The following is an 18,573-nucleotide window of genomic DNA, read 5'->3' as shown; positions in this document are numbered from 1 at the left end:
CTCCATGAGGGAAAAAGCACTGTCACATCCACATCAAATACTGAGTCCAATGGCTATAGAGCTCAGTGCCAAACCCTGTGATTCATTCACATACTTCTGGACTCTGAAGGGCCTGGTCACTTTTCTGGCTCTACCCTTCGCAGCACACACAGCTTGTCTCCTAGGGTCAGGCCAGCTCTACTTCATAGCTGCTGCAGACCTTGGTTTTTGGTGGTTGTCCCGTGTACTGGCTTCTCCAATTTTTTGGAGTCTTCAGTGGAGATATGCTTCATCTTCAATAATAGCCTCTCCTGGGTTCTCTTTGGGAACTATAATCCTGAAACATAGTTCTAACCAAAGCTCAGTCTTTTATTTCCATATCAATTCAATCATTTACCCAGGTTTCTTTTTTTATTATCCCACAAATCAGCATTTTATGATTTTAGGCCCTTGATTCTTAGAAAAAGACAAGTACACTTTTAGTATAGCAAATGAACTCAGAGATCTGCCTGCCTTTGTAAGCACAAACAATAAGTTTAGCTGGGTAGGATCTTACCCTGAGATCACTACTCCCTAAATCTCTTTATCTCCTTCCTTAATATCTTTCTGACAAGCTAACTCATTAGTGTAGCTGCCTCTGCTGTGTTTTTAGATTCGTGAAGCCCCTCAAACAATTCACACTGCAATCTTATATTTTGCATAGTTGAGAAATCCTGTAAAGGACAGCTCTTAGATTGATCTATGTATTTTTGAACTCATGTTTTCAGAATTATTTCCTACAGCCTTTAGGGCTGTTCTGAAGGTGGTCAGAGCATTACCATTTTGCTGACAACATTAGATACATTCTCAGAATCAGGCTGTTCCAAATTATCATGGAATCATTAACATTAGCAGGGAGAATATTTCCTAAAGGAGGAACATGAAATATATATATAGATATATAGATATAGATATAGATATAGATATAGATATAGATATAGATATAGATATAGATATAGATATAGATATAGATATAGATATAGATAGATATAGATATAGATATAGATATAGATATAGATATAGATATAGATATAGATATAGATATAGATATAGATATAGATTGATAGATATACACATTATAATGCAAAGAAGCCTTACACCTATAGCAACCATCAGCACTTGTGGGGGCCCATGTCTTGCTGGCTCTGCTCCAGGGGCAGGAATTGTGTCACACCATCCCTTCCATGGGGTACAGGACATGGCAAGATTTCACTGCAATGATGCTCTTCACCATATAATTTTTCATACCCAGCTAACCAGCACCACAGATTCGTAAAACAATATATCATACCTGCCCAGGAATGCACTATCCACAGTGAGCCGGACCCTCCAATATGTATCATTAATCAAGAAAATGCCAATAAACTTACAGGATAACTAAGACAGACTTGGGTAGAATTGTTTCCTTGGTCTGCCATCAGCATCCAATCTAGGGTAAATAAATGTTTGCTCAGATATCCCCAAGAAAAGTCAACAGCATAAGACATATAACTTAAGTAAGAATTTATAAATATTCTTGATGATCAAGAGAATTTGAAAGCAATGGGTCCTGTGCACATCATAAATTTCTAAGCATATAAACTGCAGTGACTTAAATAGGCATTGGTGATACATATTATGTGAAGGGACAGGTATTCAGCACAAGACAACCAAAGACCAAGTTCTTGGCACAAAGGAGGTGTATTTGCCTCAGAGGGACAAAGGTCAAGGAATAAGAGACAAAGATAAAAGATAGAGGATGAGGGAGAAGGGAATGGGAACAAGGGAGGGGGAAAGGATATTTGTCCCAGAGGGACAAAGGTCTGCCTCTAAATAGAGAGGAGATAGACACGGCCCATAGGCAAATGATAGTTTATAAGGGTAAAAGGTGAAACTCCGTGTTAGGATGAGGTGTTTAATTTTTAATTGAGTAGATTAATTAAAGCAGTCAAAGGAGGCTTTTGATTGCTGGAGTTTCAATCTTGGATAGCTGGACCTTGGTATTCAGCCTAAGGAGGAGGAAGTGGCCAAATAAGGGAATAGACCTTGATGGCTAGCTTTAGGAATGCAATCTAAGGGTTTTTAGCAAGGCAGATGGAATGGAGGAGAAGGGCAAGGCCTGACAGAGCCATGCTTGGCCTGGACAGAGTCCCCTCACGATGCATTTTACATCTCATAACTGCAAGTTTTTAACGTTGAACAAAAAAGGTAATTAGGGTAGAAGAAATCTGAATTGATGTTATGTTGAGTGAGTGTGTTACCTCAAATTAGCTATTAGAACAGAGAAAATTACCTTAATGTTTTCTTGCTATTAACATTAATTTAACATTCCTTAGAGTTCTTTCTCAGTTTGGGAGATGCCAAGCTGTACAATAATGGATTTACTTGTAAAAATACTGAATTTTTAGTACACGCATTGCTTAAGGAACATAAATGAGTTGAAGCACCCCTGTGACACATTTTGACATCCCATAGAAGATCAAGCGTAAAGACTGTACAAATCCGAGCAGGGAAAACCAGGCATCTTTGCCCTGATCAGGCCATATCACTTGCCCTTGTTCTGTATCCTGGACATGGCTGTTTCCATGGGAAAGCCAGAGTCCATTATTCCTCCGTAGTACCTCATCTGTGTCCTTTCCTTCTCTAGAGTGAACTCAGAGGTGCTTTCCACGATGTAGAAGTGTGAGGGTGCCCCAAAGGACGTACTTGTGAGTCCACTGTCTTTAAATGGAATAGTGCATTCTACCAGAACAGGTACACCTACAGGACACACACACACACACACACAGAGAGAGAGAGAGAGAGAGAGAGAGAGAGAGAGAGAGAGAGCACCGGATAGTTTATTAGAAAAACTTGGGAAGAATGGGTAGGAAGCTGGCAGTTTTTAGCATAGCTGTGACAGCAGCTTTTGCAAGTGAGAAGAAATGCATGCAGTATTCATCACATGGTCACAGTTTTATTTTCTCCAGTTTCAGTTACTTCTTGTCAACCACAGTCAAAATGGAAAGATTCAGAAATAAATAATTTTTAAGTTCTAAAAAGTGCATCATTCTGAATACTATGATGACATTTCACACCATCTGGGTCTATTCTGTCCTGCTCTAGACACGCATCATCTTTTATCCAGTGTATCCATGCTGAAGGTGCTAGCTGCCCATCAACTGTGTGGCAGGTACCTCAGCTATCAGACCCACTCTAGTGATACCACAGTATTTACACTCAGGTAACCCCTACTCTGCCTAATAAGGACCCCACAGCACAAGAACAGTTGCAAAGGAGGCATCAGGGCACAAAACATGGAAGGACAGATTACTTTTAGAGAATGAGTTATGAACAGAACTAACACATGTTATTTCTTGACTCAGCATTCTGTTGTGGGTGTGAGACTTTGCAGAGCTCTTATTCCTCTGCCATGGCAGTTGACAACGTTTTATACAATCATGAGTTTCTATATCTGGCTCCTGAGAGGAAGAGATTTGGAGCAAAGCCCCTAGCCTGTGCATATGGATATTTGGTGCAGCACTGAAAATAACTTTATGATAGCGTGTCACTAAGATTTTGGGATTGTTTCTTCAAGAATCATATCCTTGGTTATTCTTATTGATGCAGGTGTTTTGAGGGTCACAATTAGATTATGAATTCCTACTCTGAAGTTAAAGGTTGACTGTAACTGGTTCATATATCCCTATTGGCTCTGGTGGGCAAATCAGTTACCTTGTGCACAAAGAATTCAAAGATTTTTTAAAAACACTGTGCTGAGTCAGCGGCTTCCCTCTCTAGATACTTCTGCCCCAACTGCTACTCCCAGAAACCATTTTCTTGAGAGACCTCAAGCCAGTGACGTGAAAAGGTACTTTTACAGTAACGTAATTCCTCTAGACTGACTAAAGGAAAGAGAGTCAGAACTAAGTGTGCATTACGCAGGGTGGAAACCTGCCTGGAGCTTGACTCTGCAGGGGAACACGGGCTCACATCCTGAATTAGGCCAGGAGAAGCAGCAAGAAGATGAAACTGCGTTCAGACGTCATATTCAAACGCAGTGCCCTTCCCTTCCTGATATTTAATGCCCAGTGCCAGTTAAACACACCCGTCCTGTTCTTTATGCTCTCTATTTCCTCTTTCCAGTTCCAATGTACCCAGAATGCACTTCTGGCCTCTGTAGGCACAAGACATGTGGTGCATGTACATACAAATGGACAAATACTCACAAATGTAAAATGAAAATAAATCTTAATAAAAAAAGAAGATACCTGACGGAATTTTTTTAGAGTGAAGACAAAAATAAACAAATCTATGAAGCCCCAAGAAACGTGTAATTCATGATAGAACAGTAACTTTTAAAATGAGGAATAAGAGGACACAATGCACTACAAAAACATTAAATGACTCGATTAACGTATACCTTCCTATAGTAATACTGAATATTGGTGGTATAACCAATCTAATAAGTCATAGACTAGTACAATGGATAAAAATATCCAGGACCCAAGCTGGTGAGATGTTCTCAGTGAATAAAGATACTTAGGCCTGGAGACGTGCATTTAATCTCCAAAATTTCGGATTCAATTTTCAGATCCCCAGAAAAGGTGGAAAGGGAGAACAAATTTTACAAAATTGTTCTGTGAGCTCCACATGTACTCTCTGGCTCACGTACCCTTCCATATACAACACAATCAAAATAATAAGTAAAAGTTTACTTTTTACAAACATGTTTAAAAAACAAGAACTATTTATTTGTTGCTTCCAAGAAATGTACCCATAAATCAAAGATAGATATAACATTAGAAGTAAAAGATGAAAAAATATTCCAAAGAAAGAATACCACCCCCCACTGGGACACTTTGAAAGCAGCACTGAGGGAAATGTATTGCTCTAAATGCTTATATTAAGAAATTGACAAGAATTATAGAGCAATAGTCACAAAAACTGCATGGTGTTGGTACAGAGATAGGCAGAGAGATCAATGGAATAGAATTGAAGACCCAGAAATGAACCCACACACCTATGGTCACTTGATCTTTGACAAAGGAGCTAAAATCGCCCAATGGAAGAAAGATAGCATTTTCAACAAATGGTGTTGGTTCAACTGGAGGTCAACATGTAGAGAATGCAGATCAATCCATGCTTATCACCCTGTACAAAGCTTAATTCCAAGTGGATCAAGGACCTCCACATTAAACCAGATACACTCAAACTAATAGAAGAAAAAGTGGGGAAGAGTGTCGAACACATGGGCACTGGGGAAAATTTCCTGAACAAAACACCAATGGCTTATGCTCTAAGATTAAGAATCGACAAATTGGACCTCATAAAACTGCAAAACTTCTGTAAGGCAAAAGACACTGTCATAAGGACAAAACAGTAGCCAACAGTTGGGAAAAGATCTTTACCAATTCTACATCTGATAGAGGGCTATTATCCAAAATGTATAAAGAACTCAAGAAGTTAGATTCCAGAGAGCCAAATAACCCTATTAAAAAATGGGGTAGAGATCTAAACAAAATATTCTCAGCTGAAGATTATCGAATGGCCAAAAAGCACCTAAAAAATGTTCAACATCCTTAGTCAGGGAAATGCAAATCAAAACAACCCTGAGATTCTACCTCACACCAGTCAGAATGGCTAAGATAAAAAACTCAGGTGACAACAGATGCTGGCGAGGATGCGGAGAAAGAGGAACACTCCTCCATTGTTGGTGGGATTACAAACTGGTACAACCATTCTGGAAATCAGTCTGGAGGTTCCTCAGAAAATTGGACATTCCACTACCTGAGGACCCAGCTATACCTCTCTTGGGCATAAACCCAAAAGATGCTCCAACATACAGAAAAGACACATGCAGCAGCCTTATTTATAATAGCCAGAAACAGGAAAGAACTCAGATGCCCTTCAACAGAGGAATGGATTCAAGAATTGTGGTACAACTACACAATGCTTTCAAAAATAATGTCTTCATGAAATTCATAGGCAAATGGAATGAATTAAAAAATATCATCCTGAGTGAGGTTACTCAATCACAGAAAAACACACTTGGTATGCATTCACTGATAAGTGGATGTTAGCCAAAAAGCTCAAATTACCCAAGCTGCAATCCACAGACCACAGGAAGCTCAAGAAGAAGGATGACCAAAATGAGGATGCTCCCACTCCTTCTTAAAAGGGAAAAAATATCCATAGTAGGGGATATGGAAGCAAAGTTTAGAGCAGTGACTCAAGGAATGGCCATTCAGAGCCTGACACACATGTGGTCTATATATATAAACAGCCACCAAAGCTAGATAAGATTGATGAAGCTAAAAAATGCATGCTGAAAGGGACCAGATATAGATCTCTCCTGAGAGACACATTCAGAGCATGTCCAATACAGAGGTCAATGCTAGCAGCAAACCACTGAAGTGAGAATAGGTCAGACCCCCTTGCGGGGAATTAGAGGAAGTATTAAGAGAGTTGAAGGAGCTTGCAACCCCATATGTACAACAATGCCAACCAACCAGAGCTTCCAGGGACTAAACCACTACCTAAAGACTGTACATGGACTGACCCAGGGCTCCAACTGCATATGTAGCAGAGAATTGCCTTATTGGGGCACCAGTGGAAGAGGAAGCCCTTGGTCTTGCCAAGGTTGGACCCCCAGTGCAGGGGAATATGGGGGGGGGCAATAAGGGGGATGTATAGGGGAATACCCATATGGGGGAGGGGAGGGAATGGGGGCTTATGGACAGGAAACCAGGAAGGGGAATAACATTTGAAATCCAAGTAAAGGAATATATCTAATAAAAGAAATTTTTTTTAAAAAAGCTGTAAAAACAGGGAAAAAAAGATTATTCATCATGACTAAGTTGGCTTTATCCCAAAAGTCAGAGAATGTTCAACATGTATCAGTTAATAAATGTAATAAATCATATGACTTGATGATCAAACGATCATCTCAATAGATAAAGAAAAATATGCCAATAGTGTTTTTGAATGCTATTTAATAACTCTATTAGTTGTTAACATGACCCAGTCAGCTCCCCAATAATTGAGGCAGAGCACAATTACTGGGCAGATTACCCTTAATCTGTTTTTTCTATACACTAAACTGTTAACTCCCCAATTGTACTCCCCAAGTACTTCCTGTCTGAGTCTTACCTGGCTATTTCTGCTCCACCAGACCAACCTTAAGGGGCATTTCATTCAGCCATGTGATCCTGGTACATCATGTCTAATGGAGACCTCCTGTTCTCTCTGTCTTCTTTCCCCTTCGCCTTCTTTCTCCTCCCAACTTTTTGCTCTGTCATTCTCCTCTCTCCTTCTCCAGGTGGTCCCTACCTGTGGCCCCCCCCAGCCCAGAAAACGAAGCCCTGCTACTCTCCCCAGTAACTAGCCACATTTATTTATCCAGTCAGAGAATAAGGTGAGCAAAGTTTATATAGCATCATTTGGTATATGTGAGGATCTGCTCTTTGGAGAGCAACCAGATCTTGGAGGACAGTATTTAACATTTGAATACATAGCAGCACCAGACCAACCCCCAACAAAAATCTTTGACAAAACCCAACATGTTCTCATGATAAAAAAAAAAAAAGTCCAAGAGAAAACAGAATGGGATGGAACACACCTCAACATAATAAAGGCTTTATATGACAAACCCACAGCTTTCACCCTAAATAAAGCAGAACAATTGCACTGAAATCAGGGATGAGAAAGGGCTGCCTGCCAGCGTCGCTCTTTGCAATGTAGCACACAATGCAGTAGCCTCGGCAATAAGTCAACAGTCAGAAATTACAGGGATGCAAATAAATGAAGAAGCCATACTCCTTATTTGCAGGTGATATGGTGTTATCCCTAAGAGATCCCCCAAACTCCACTAGGAAACTTCTAGAAATTATTAATAATTTCAGAGTGTGGTAGGATGCAAATCATCTTTTAAAAATCAGCAGTTTCTCTAAATTCCAAAAACATATGCTCAGAACAATCACATACCTACATTCTCTCTAGTTCACATTGGCCCGGTGGAAAATAAACACCTAGCAATACCCCTTACCGAGGAAGTTGAAGACCTCCACAATGAACACTCAGACTCTGAGAATGACACTGGAAAATGAAAAGGCATCTCATCCTCACAGACTGCTATATTAATAGTGTGAAGATTGCCATTCTGTCAAAAATTCTATTTATAGGTTTAATACGATCTTAGTCAAAATATCATCTCATTCATCACAGATATATTATTCATTTGGGATACAAAAACCCTGGGTAGCAAAGCAATCCTGAGCAAGAATAATAATGTTGGAAGAATTATCATTCCAAATGAGAAGGTTACCTCACAAAGCACCAATAATAAAACCAGAATAGTACTTTCATAAAGCAGACTTGTAGATCAATGGAATAAAATAGAAGACCCTAAAATGTGGATGTATAACTAAAATCATCTGATATGTGATTCCCCTGCAAAATCAAAAGAAAACAACAACAAAAAAAAAACCATACACTGGAGAAAGACATCTCCAATGAATTGCTCTTTGAAAAATTGAATGCCTATATGTGGAAAAATGATGGTAGGCCCACATATATCACCTTCCACAAAACCTAACTCCAGATGAATCAAAGGCCTAAACCTGAAACCTAAAAATGCTGAGAACAAAACATAAGCAGGACCCTACAAGGTATGGGTGTAGAAAAGACTTTCCGAATGGGATTCTATTTGCCCAGGACTTAAGACCAGCAATTGATAAGTGGGTCCTCATAAAAATAAAAAGTTTCTGCACAGCTAGGAATCAAGCAAGCAAAAAGGAAGCTCACATAAGGGGAGAGAATCTTTCCTAGCTGTACATCTGACAGATAATTAATATCCAGAATATATTTTAAAACTCAGAAAAAAAGTCTAAAAAGTGACCCTGTTTTTAAAAAAAATGGGTCTGGGACCTGAACAGAGACTCTCAGAAAAAATAAAAATGACTAAAGAGTATCTCAAATAGTGTTCATCACACTTAACAGTTAGGGAAATGCATTTGGACACACAGCAGCATCAGACAAAACAACTTAGAGAGTTCATCTCACCCTAGTTAGAATGGCTAACAAAATAACCAACAAATGTTACAGAGGATCTGGGCAAAGGGGAAGCCTCGCTCTTGTTGGTGGAATTGCACACATGTGCAGCCCTGTGACATCTGGAAGTCACTGATGAAAACTCTCAGGATGCTAAAAATGAATCGACCATAAGACTGGCTTTCCCACTCTCCTACACATGCAAGAAGGACTTCACATCCTACTCCATGGATCCCTGATCAGCCATGCTCCCTGTTACTCTATCCACAATAGCTAGGGGATGGAAATCACCCAAATGCCCTCCAGGGGATAAAGCGTAATAAACCGTGGCACATATATTTAATGGAATACTATTTGGCTGCAAAGAAAAATGAAATCATGGAAACCATTTGCTGGTAATTGAATGAAACTAGACAATACTATATTGAGGAAGGTAACTCAAAACCGGGAAGATGATTGCTGCATGTTCTTTCTCATGTGTGATTTATAGATTCAAATCTCTAGATCTTAATCTATAACCTGTAGGAGCCACAGGGACCAGAAACATAACAATGGACAATGGAGGGAGGGGGATTCTAGAAAGGCAAATAACAGGATATAGGTGATGCAAAGGAACAAATGAGAAAAAATGAGGGGGCGATTTTAATTAGAGAGGGTAAAAGGGGTCAATATAGGAGAGGGAGAGAAGATGGGAAAATAACAGTAAGGATGCCAGAAATAGCCACTATATATACATATACACATATACACATAATATTTAAGTGAATTTATCTTACTTGAACCAACGATGTTGCCCTCAAGAGACATAGACTATGTATTTAATGGCCAAATATTAAGCAACTCCATTTCAAGTACTTGGTCAGTGGAGTCCAGGAGACTCCCAAAACCTTGGTTCCTTCCTCCCAGGGTTGAAGCTAATTACCTGATGATGAAAACACCACAATATTGCACACAAAACTTGGTGGATCTGAGCTGGATCTGACCTAAACGCCTCTTCCCTGAGGACTAGCTCTCACATTATAGGAAGGCATATAAACAGTCAAGGAAGGGAAGCAGCCTAAGAACCACAACACAGTAAGATATCCCCAAAGATGTGACAGATGTACTAAGATCATGCAGTAAGTGATAGCTGTCTAATTAGATGTAAGGCCAACTCAACAGGAGGGAAATCACTCATGATACTGGACAACTAGCCAACTACCCAGGGATAGTCTGACCTAAAGCAAAGAACACAGGAGAAGGAACAAAAAAGACACAAGTAGGCAAGGAAGACTTCAAAGTAGTTTAATTGCAGATCATACGTTTCCACATGTAAGAGAACCTAAAAAGAGTTGGAAAAACTCTCCTTCTTCTTCTTCTTCTTCTTCTTCTTCTTCTTCTTCTTCTTCTTCTTCTTCTTCTTCTTCTTCTTCTTCTTCTTCTTTCTTCTTCTTCTTCTTCTCCCTTTCCTCTCCCTCTACCCCTCCCCCTCCCATCTCCCCCTCCTCCTCCTCCTTCTTCTTCTTCTTCTTACATGCTTCTGACACACATGTCAGGCAGGAAGAGCCTCTCCCATTCCTGGTTCCCAGGCTGTGGTCAAGACCCACCAGTTGTCAGTTTTGAGGTCTCTACAGCCTACCAGCTTTGAATCATGATAGCCACTCCCACCCCCTAGCAACTTGTTTGTAGTGATTACTACAAGGATGGCCTCGTATGTTTTTCCATCAACAGATCATACAGAAATGCTAAGTAACCCAGAGGATATCCTGCCCCAACCCCTGTGGCTCATTAAGGCCAACCCTGGCTAGCAGTATACCAGCTTCTGTTTTGGGAAATTCACTCTCCCATTCATGGCCACAGTGATGGAGTCCCTGAACATTTGGCCGTATCCCCCTGGGCATCCTATTACGGTTTCAATAGGAATGGCATCCACAGACTCATGTGGTTGAATGCTTGGTCATAGAAGTGGCATTATTAGAAAGTGTGCCCTTGTTGGAGGAAGTGTGTCACTGTGGAAGTGAGCTACGAGATCTCATATGCACAAGCCATGCCTAGTATGGCAGTCCCCTTCTGTTGCCTGTAGATCAAGATGTAGAACTCTCAGGTCCTTGCCTAGCACTGTGGCTGCCTGCATGCCACTATGTTTCTTGCCATGAGGATAATGGACTACCACTCTGAAACTGTGAATCAGCTTCAGTTAAATGCTTTTCTTTATAAGTGTTGCCATGATCATAGTGTCTTTTCATAGCAATAGAAATCCTAACTAAGACCCCTACATATTATGACCACTGGTGACCTTGCTTTGGCAACTATTCATGCAATCTGACCAGGCCAGTGCAGTTCTTATCCCTGATATGGCAGACCCATGAACCATCCCAGATCTCTGTGGTGCTAGGCAGGAGCCCTGCCTACTAGTCCCACCTGTCCCATGCCATCCACTCTGTAAATAAGGGAGACTGTAGCATGATAGATACTTGCAGGACTGGAAATAGCCCCTTCTTTTCTCACAGAACTGAGCTTCTGTGATCTGATAACTGTGCCTTGCTCCAAGCAGAAATAAAATTCCCAACTAATGTAAAAACAACAATAACAACAAAACTCTTAGATGTGGTAAACACTTCTGCAGAGTGGCAGGATACGATGTGGAGAGTCAAAGATCACCAGCCTTCCTACACAAACAGCAACAAATATACTAGGAGAGAAATCATTCCTTCCTGTTTATAATAGTCTCAGAGAGAAGGGGAAGGGAAGAGGAAGAAAGGAAGGAAGGAAGGAAGGAAGGAAGGAAGGAAGGAAGGAAGGGAGGAAGGAAGGGAGGGAGGGAGGAAGGAAGGGAGGGAGGGAGGAAGGAAGGAATATTGATGAAAAGCTCTTGAAATAAAACATCAAGACATAGATCTCTGAAATGAAAACTTTGAACACTAAAGAAAGAAGTCGAAGAAGGCATTGAAGATGGAAAGACCTCCCGTGCTCATAGATTGGAAGAATCAGTATTTCCAAATATTACCAAAAGTGACAGGAAAATGACATCCCCATCTAAATTGCAGTGTCATTCTTTCCAGAAATATTCCTTAAAAATCTTAAAATACATATGGAAGCACCCAGATAACCAAAGCCATTCCAAGTGAAAGGAATACGCCGGGGGAATCATCTTACCTGATTTTAAGATAAACCAGAATGACACAGCACAACACCAGACACATGAACAGACATTCAGATGAACAGAACAGAATAGAGGGCACAGATCTAACCACACACAGCTATGGCCACTTCACTTTAAAAAAAAAAAAAAAGCCAGACTACACATAGAGAAGAGACGGCCTCCTCAGCATATAGTGCTGGGCAAAGTGAATATCCTCACACAGAAGAATGAAAGTATATCTCTATAACTCACCTTGCACAAAAATTAAATACAGATAGAACAAAAGCCTAGATAGAAGACAGACACTGAACCATTAGTGGGGGAAAGTACAGAAAAGCACTTCAGGACACAGGCTTAAGCAAGGACTTTCTGAAGCAGACTCCAATCGCTCAGGAAATAATGACAACAGTTGTCAAATAGGATAAGCTCCTGACCAGCAAAGGAAATAGATAAGCAAGTATAAAGTTGGCTTTAAATAAGAGGGAAATCTTTGATAGGCATACACCTGACAGAGCCCTCAGAGACAAAACAAGCAGAAATCAAACAGTCTAATCAGTAACTGGTTTCTATTGCTGTGATACAATATCATGACCAAAAGCAAGTTTGGGAACAAAGGATTTATTTAAGTTTAGAACTAGTACACTATCTATGGAAATCAAGGCAGGAAGTCAGTGTAATTCCTGCAGAAATTGAAGCAGAAGCCATAGGGAAACGCTGGCTACTGCTTTACTCTTCTTGACCTAGTCAGCCTGCTTTTTTTTTTTTTTTATTAACTTGAGTATTTCTTATATACATTTCGAGTGTTATTCCCTTTCACGGTTTCCGGGCAAACATCCCCCTCCCCCCTCCCCTTCCTTATGGGTGTTCCCCTCCCAACCCTCCCCCCATTGCCGCCCTCCCCCCATAGTCTAGTTCACTGGGGGTTCAGTCTTAGCAGGACCCAGGGCTTCCCCTTCCACTGGTGCTCTTACTAGGATATTCATTGCTACCTATGGGGTCAGAGTCCAGGGTCAGTCCATGTGTAGTCTTTAGGTAGTGGCTTAGTCCCTGGAAGCTCTGGTTGCTTGACATTGTTGTACTTTTGGGGTCTCGAGCCCCTTCAAGCTCTTCCAGTTCTTTCTCTGATTCCTTCAACGGGGGACCTATTCTCAGTTCAGTGGTTTGCTGCTGGCATTCACCTCTGTATTTGCTGTATTCTGGCTGTGTCTCTCAGGAGCGATCTACATCCGGCTCCTGTTGGTCTGCACTTCTTTGCTTCATCCATCTTGTCTAATTGGGTGGCTGTATATGTATGGGCCACATGTGGGGCAGGCTCTGAATGGGTGTTCCTTCAGTCTCTGTTTTAATCTTTGCCTCTCCCTTCCCTGCCAAGGGTATTCTTTTTCCTCATTTAAAGAAGGAGTGAAGCATTCACATTTTGATCGTCCGTCTTGAGTTTCGTTTGTTCTAGGGATCTAGGGTAATTCAAGCATTTGGGCTAATAGCCACTTATCAATGAGTGCATACCATGTATGTCTTTCTGTGATTGGGTTAGCTCACTCAAGATGATATTTTCCAGTTCCAACCATTTGCCTACGAATTTCATAAACTCGTTGTTTTTGATAGCTGAGTAATATTCCATTGTGTAGATGTACCACATTTTCTGTATCCATTCCTCTGTTGAAGGGCATCTGGGTTCTTTCCATTTCATTATAAATAAGGCTGCGATGAACATAGTGGAGCATGTGTCTCTTTTGTATGTTGAGGAATCTTTTGGGTATATGCCCAAGAGAGGTATAGCTGGATCCTCAGGCAGTTCAATGTCCAATTTTCTGAGGAACCTCCAGACTGATTTCCAGAATGGTTTTACCAGTCTGCAATCCCACCAACAATGGAGGAGTGTTCCTCTTTCTCCACATCCTCGCCAGCATCTGCTGGCACCTGAGTTTTTGATCTTAGTCATTCTCACTGGTGTGAGGTGAAATCTCAGGGTTGTTTTGATTTGTATTTCCCTTATGACTAAAGATGTTGAACATTTCTTTAGGTGTTTCTCAGCCATTCGGCATTCCTCAGCTGTGAATTCTTTGTTTAGCTCTGAACCCCATTTTTTAATAGGGTTATTTGTTTCCCTGCGGTCTAACTTCTTGAGTTCTTTGTATATTTTGGATATAAGGCCTCTATCTGTTGTAGGATTGGTAAAGATCTTTTCCCAATCTGTTGGTTGCCGTTTTGTCCTAACCACAGTGTCCTTTGCCTTACAGAAGCTTTGCAGTTTTATGAGATCCCATTTGTCGATTCTTGATCTTAGAGCGTAAGCCATTGGTGTTTTGTTCAGGAAATTTTTTCCAGTGCCCATGTGTTCCAGATGCTTCCCTAGTTTTTCTTCTATTAGTTTGAGTGTGTCTGGTTTGATGTGGAGGTCCTTGATCCACTTGGACTTAAGCTTTGTACAGGGTGATAAGGATGGATCGATCTGCATTCTTCTACATGTTGCCTTCCAGTTGAACCAGCACCATTTGCTGAAAATGCTATCTTTTTTCCATTGGATGGTTTTGGCTCCTTTGTCAAAAATCAAGTGACCGTAGGTGTGTGGGTTCATTTCTGGGTCTTCAATTCTATTCCATTGGTCTATCTGTCTGTCTCTGTACCAATACCATGGAGTTTTTATCACTATTGCTCTGTAATACTGCTTGAGTTCAGGGATAGTGATTCCCCCTGAAGTCCTTTTATTGTTGAGGATAGCTTTAGCTATCCTGGGTTTTTTGTTATTCCAGATGAATTTGCAAATTGTTCTGTCTAACTCTTTGAAGAATTGGATTGGTATTTTGATGGGGATTGCATTGAATCTGTAGATTGCTTTTGGTAAAATGGCCATTTTTACTATATTAATCCTGCCAATCCATGAGCATGGGAGATCTTTCCATCGTCTGAGGTCTTCTTCAATTTCTTTCCTCAGTGTCTTGAAGTTCTTATTGTACAGATCTTTTACTTGCTTGGTTAAAGTCACACCGAGGTACTTTATATTATTTGGGTCTATTATGAAGGGTGTCGTTTCCCTAATTTCTTTCTCGGCTTGTTTCTCTTTTGTATAGAGGAAGGCAACTGATTTATTTGAGTTAATTTTATACCCAGCCACTTTGATGAAGTTGTTTATCAGCTTTAGTAGTTCTCTGGTGGAACTTTTGGGATCACTTAAATATACTATCATGTCGTCTGCAAATAGTGATATTTTGACCTCTTCTTTTCCGATCTGTATCCCCTTGATCTCCTTTTGTTGTCTGATTGCTCTGGCTAGAACTTCAAGAACTATATTGAATAAGTAGGGAGAGAGTGGGCAGCCTTGTCTAGTCCCTGATTTTAGTGGGATTGCTTCAAGTTTCTCTCCATTTAGTTTAATGTTAGCAACTGGTTTGCTGTATATGGCTTTTACTATGTTTAGGTATGGGCCTTGAATTCCTATTCTTTCCAGGACTTTTATCATGAAGGGGTGTTGAATTTTGTCAAATGCTTTCTCAGCATCTAATGAAATGATCATGTGGTTCTGTTCTTTCAGTTTGTTTATATGATGGATCACGTTGATGGTTTTCCGTATATTAAACCATCCCTGCATGCCTGGGATGAAGCCTACTTGATCATGGTGGATGATTGTTTTGATGTGCTCTTGAATTCGGTTTGCCAGAATTTTATTGAGTATTTTTGCGTCGATATTCATAAGGGAAATTGGTCTGAAGTTCTCTTTCTTTGTTGTGTCTTTGTGTGGTTTAGGTATAAGAGTAATTGTGGCTTCATAGAAGGAATTCGGTAGGGCTTCATCTGTTTCAATTTTGTGGAATAGTTTGGATAATATTGGTATGAGGTCTTCTATGAAGGTTTGATAGAATTCTGCACTAAACCCGTCTGGACCTGGGCTCTTTTTGGTTGGGAGACCTTTAATGACTGCTTCTATTTCCTTAGGAGTTATGGGGTTGTTTAACTGGTTTATCTGTTCCTGATTTAACTTCGATACCTGGTATCTGTCTAGGAAATTGTCCATTTCCTGAAGATTTTCAAATTTTGTTGAATATAGGTTTTTATAGTAAGATCTGATGATTTTTTGAATTTCCTCTGAATCTGTAGTTATGTCTCCCTTTTCATTTCTGATTTTGTTAATTTGGACGCACTCTCTGTGTCCTCTCGTTAGTCTGGCTAAGGGTTTATCTATCTTGTTGATTTTCTCAAAGAACCAACTTTTGGTTCTGTTGATTCTTTCTATGGTCCTTTTTGTTTCTACTTGGTTGATTTCAGCTCTGAGTTTGATTATTTCCTGCCTTCTACTCCTCCTGGGTGTATTTGCTTCTTTTTGTTCTAGAGCTTTTAGGTGTGCTGTCAAGCTGCTGACATATGCTCTTTCCTGTTTCTTTCTGCAGGCACTCAGCGCTATGAGTTTTCCTCTTAGCACAGCTTTCATTGTGTCCCATAAGTTTGGGTATGTTGTACCTTCATTTTCATTAAATTCTAAAAAGTTTTTAATTTCTTTCTTTATTTCTTCCTTGACCAGGTTATCATTGAGTAGAGCATTGTTCAATTTCCACGTATATGTGGGCATTCTTCCCTTATTGTTATTGAAGACCAGTTTTAGGCTGTGGTGGTCTGATAGCACGCATGGGATTATTTCTATCTTTCTGTACCTGTTGAGGCCCGTTTTTTGACCAATTATATGGTCAATTTTGGAGAAAGTACCATGAGGAGTCAGCCTGCTTTTTATGCACCCTAGGACTACCTCCCCAGGAGGGGCACCACAATGGGCTGCGCTCTCCCACATGAATCACTAATTAAGAAAATGTCCCACGTGCGTACATGCAGTCCAGTCGTACAGAATCCTTTTCCCAATTGTGCTTTCCCCTTTTCAGGTAACTCTAGCTTATGTCAAGCTTACAAAAAAAAAAGTGAGCAAACAAACAAAAATCAGGGCAGCATCTCACCCTAGTTTCAGGTATTCAGAAAATAAACAGACACTGGCAAGGATATTGGCAAAAGCAGACGTTTTATGGACCACTGGAGACAGTAGTGGCAAGGTAAACTAGTCTAGCTACTGTGGAAATGAATCCGGAAGCATCATAAAAAGACTAAAAATAGACCCTATATGACTCAGCTACACCACTTCGGTGTTGACCCAAAGGACTCCAAAGTGACATATCACAGAGACAGTTGCACGCTGATGTTTACTGCCGCTCTATAACAAGAGCTAAGCTATGGAATCATCCAAGCTGTCTAACAATCACTCACTAGATAAAGAAAGTTCAGTCTATCCACATAATGGAATTGTTTTCAGCCATAAAGAAAAATGAAGTTACGTCAAATGCAAGAAAATGAATGCAAATAGAAATAATCATATTAAGCCAGTTTTGACAAGATAACTATTTTTTCTCATTTTGATTCCAAGAATATATATAATGCATATAATTATGTATGAGTATATGACATGAATGCAGAGGAAAACTGTCTAGGGAAACAAAAAGGGCAAATGGGGCAAAGAAAGGAGGATTGTGGGGAATGTGCTCAGTGTGGAACACTGTTCTGTGGAAATACAGCTGTGTGGAAATATTCCTAGGGAACAGCACATGTGCAGTGAATATACACGATAAAAACTCAACAGACAATATTCCAGAAGAGCAATAAAGCTTCAAGTGTATGAACTCAAAGCGTAACAAATGTATTTTGTGGTTTCGGATTCATCGCAAGTGGTGTGTTGCAATGTGTGTAATGACTACCCACAGTAGAATACTTCCCATCCAATTGCTGTTTTCCAAATTAACAAATTCCCCCCATTGAAACAAAGCTTTCATGCAAGTAAGATTAGACGGTTTTATTGGAAATATTGCAGAGAAAATAAAAGATCCATCAAGTAGGACAAGCCAAGCACACAGAGACACACATATTCACTCACAGGCAGGCAGTCTCACACACACATACACACACACACACACACACACACACACACACACACACACTCACAAACACATACATACTCACAGACATACACTTACACATATGCACATTCACAAACACATACACACATTCACCCACACACAGTCACAAACACATGCACACTCACAGACATACACTTGCACATACACACACTCACAAACACATGCACACATTCACACACACTTACAATCAGACACTCACAAACACACACATACACTTACAAACACACACACACACACACACTTCTGTAGAGTCAAACTTTTCTCATTCATTCTTAGTCTGAAACCCTGTCAAAAAGATACCTAGAAAGGTTATGAACTTTCATTATAACCCATTGATCTATTCACAAGAGTTGCTTAGTAAACAAAAATCTAGAAAGCATAGGTCCCCCAGAGTTAAATGTTAATGCAAAAAGAGACCTGAATGTCCAAAGCACTCAGGGATTTGCCAGAAGAACTGACTCCATGATGTCTGTGCAA

The 18,573-nt window shown here is 40.2% G+C and overlaps 1 long non-coding RNA gene across 1 annotated transcript in view; it reads left to right on the top strand.

Moving 5' to 3' along the window:
* The window catches only part of LOC108350950 (uncharacterized), a 97,472-nt gene that overhangs the window by 7,945 nt on the left and 70,954 nt on the right, over window positions 1-18,573 (top strand). The gene's annotated exons all lie outside the window — the stretch shown is intronic.

Source organism: Rattus norvegicus, chromosome 5 (genome assembly GCF_021556685.1).
Source record: "Rattus norvegicus strain SHRSP/BbbUtx chromosome 5, alternate assembly SHRSP_T2T, whole genome shotgun sequence".
Taxonomy (NCBI): Eukaryota; Metazoa; Chordata; class Mammalia; order Rodentia; family Muridae; genus Rattus; species Rattus norvegicus.
This window is presented reverse-complemented; position numbering and strand designations above follow the sequence as displayed.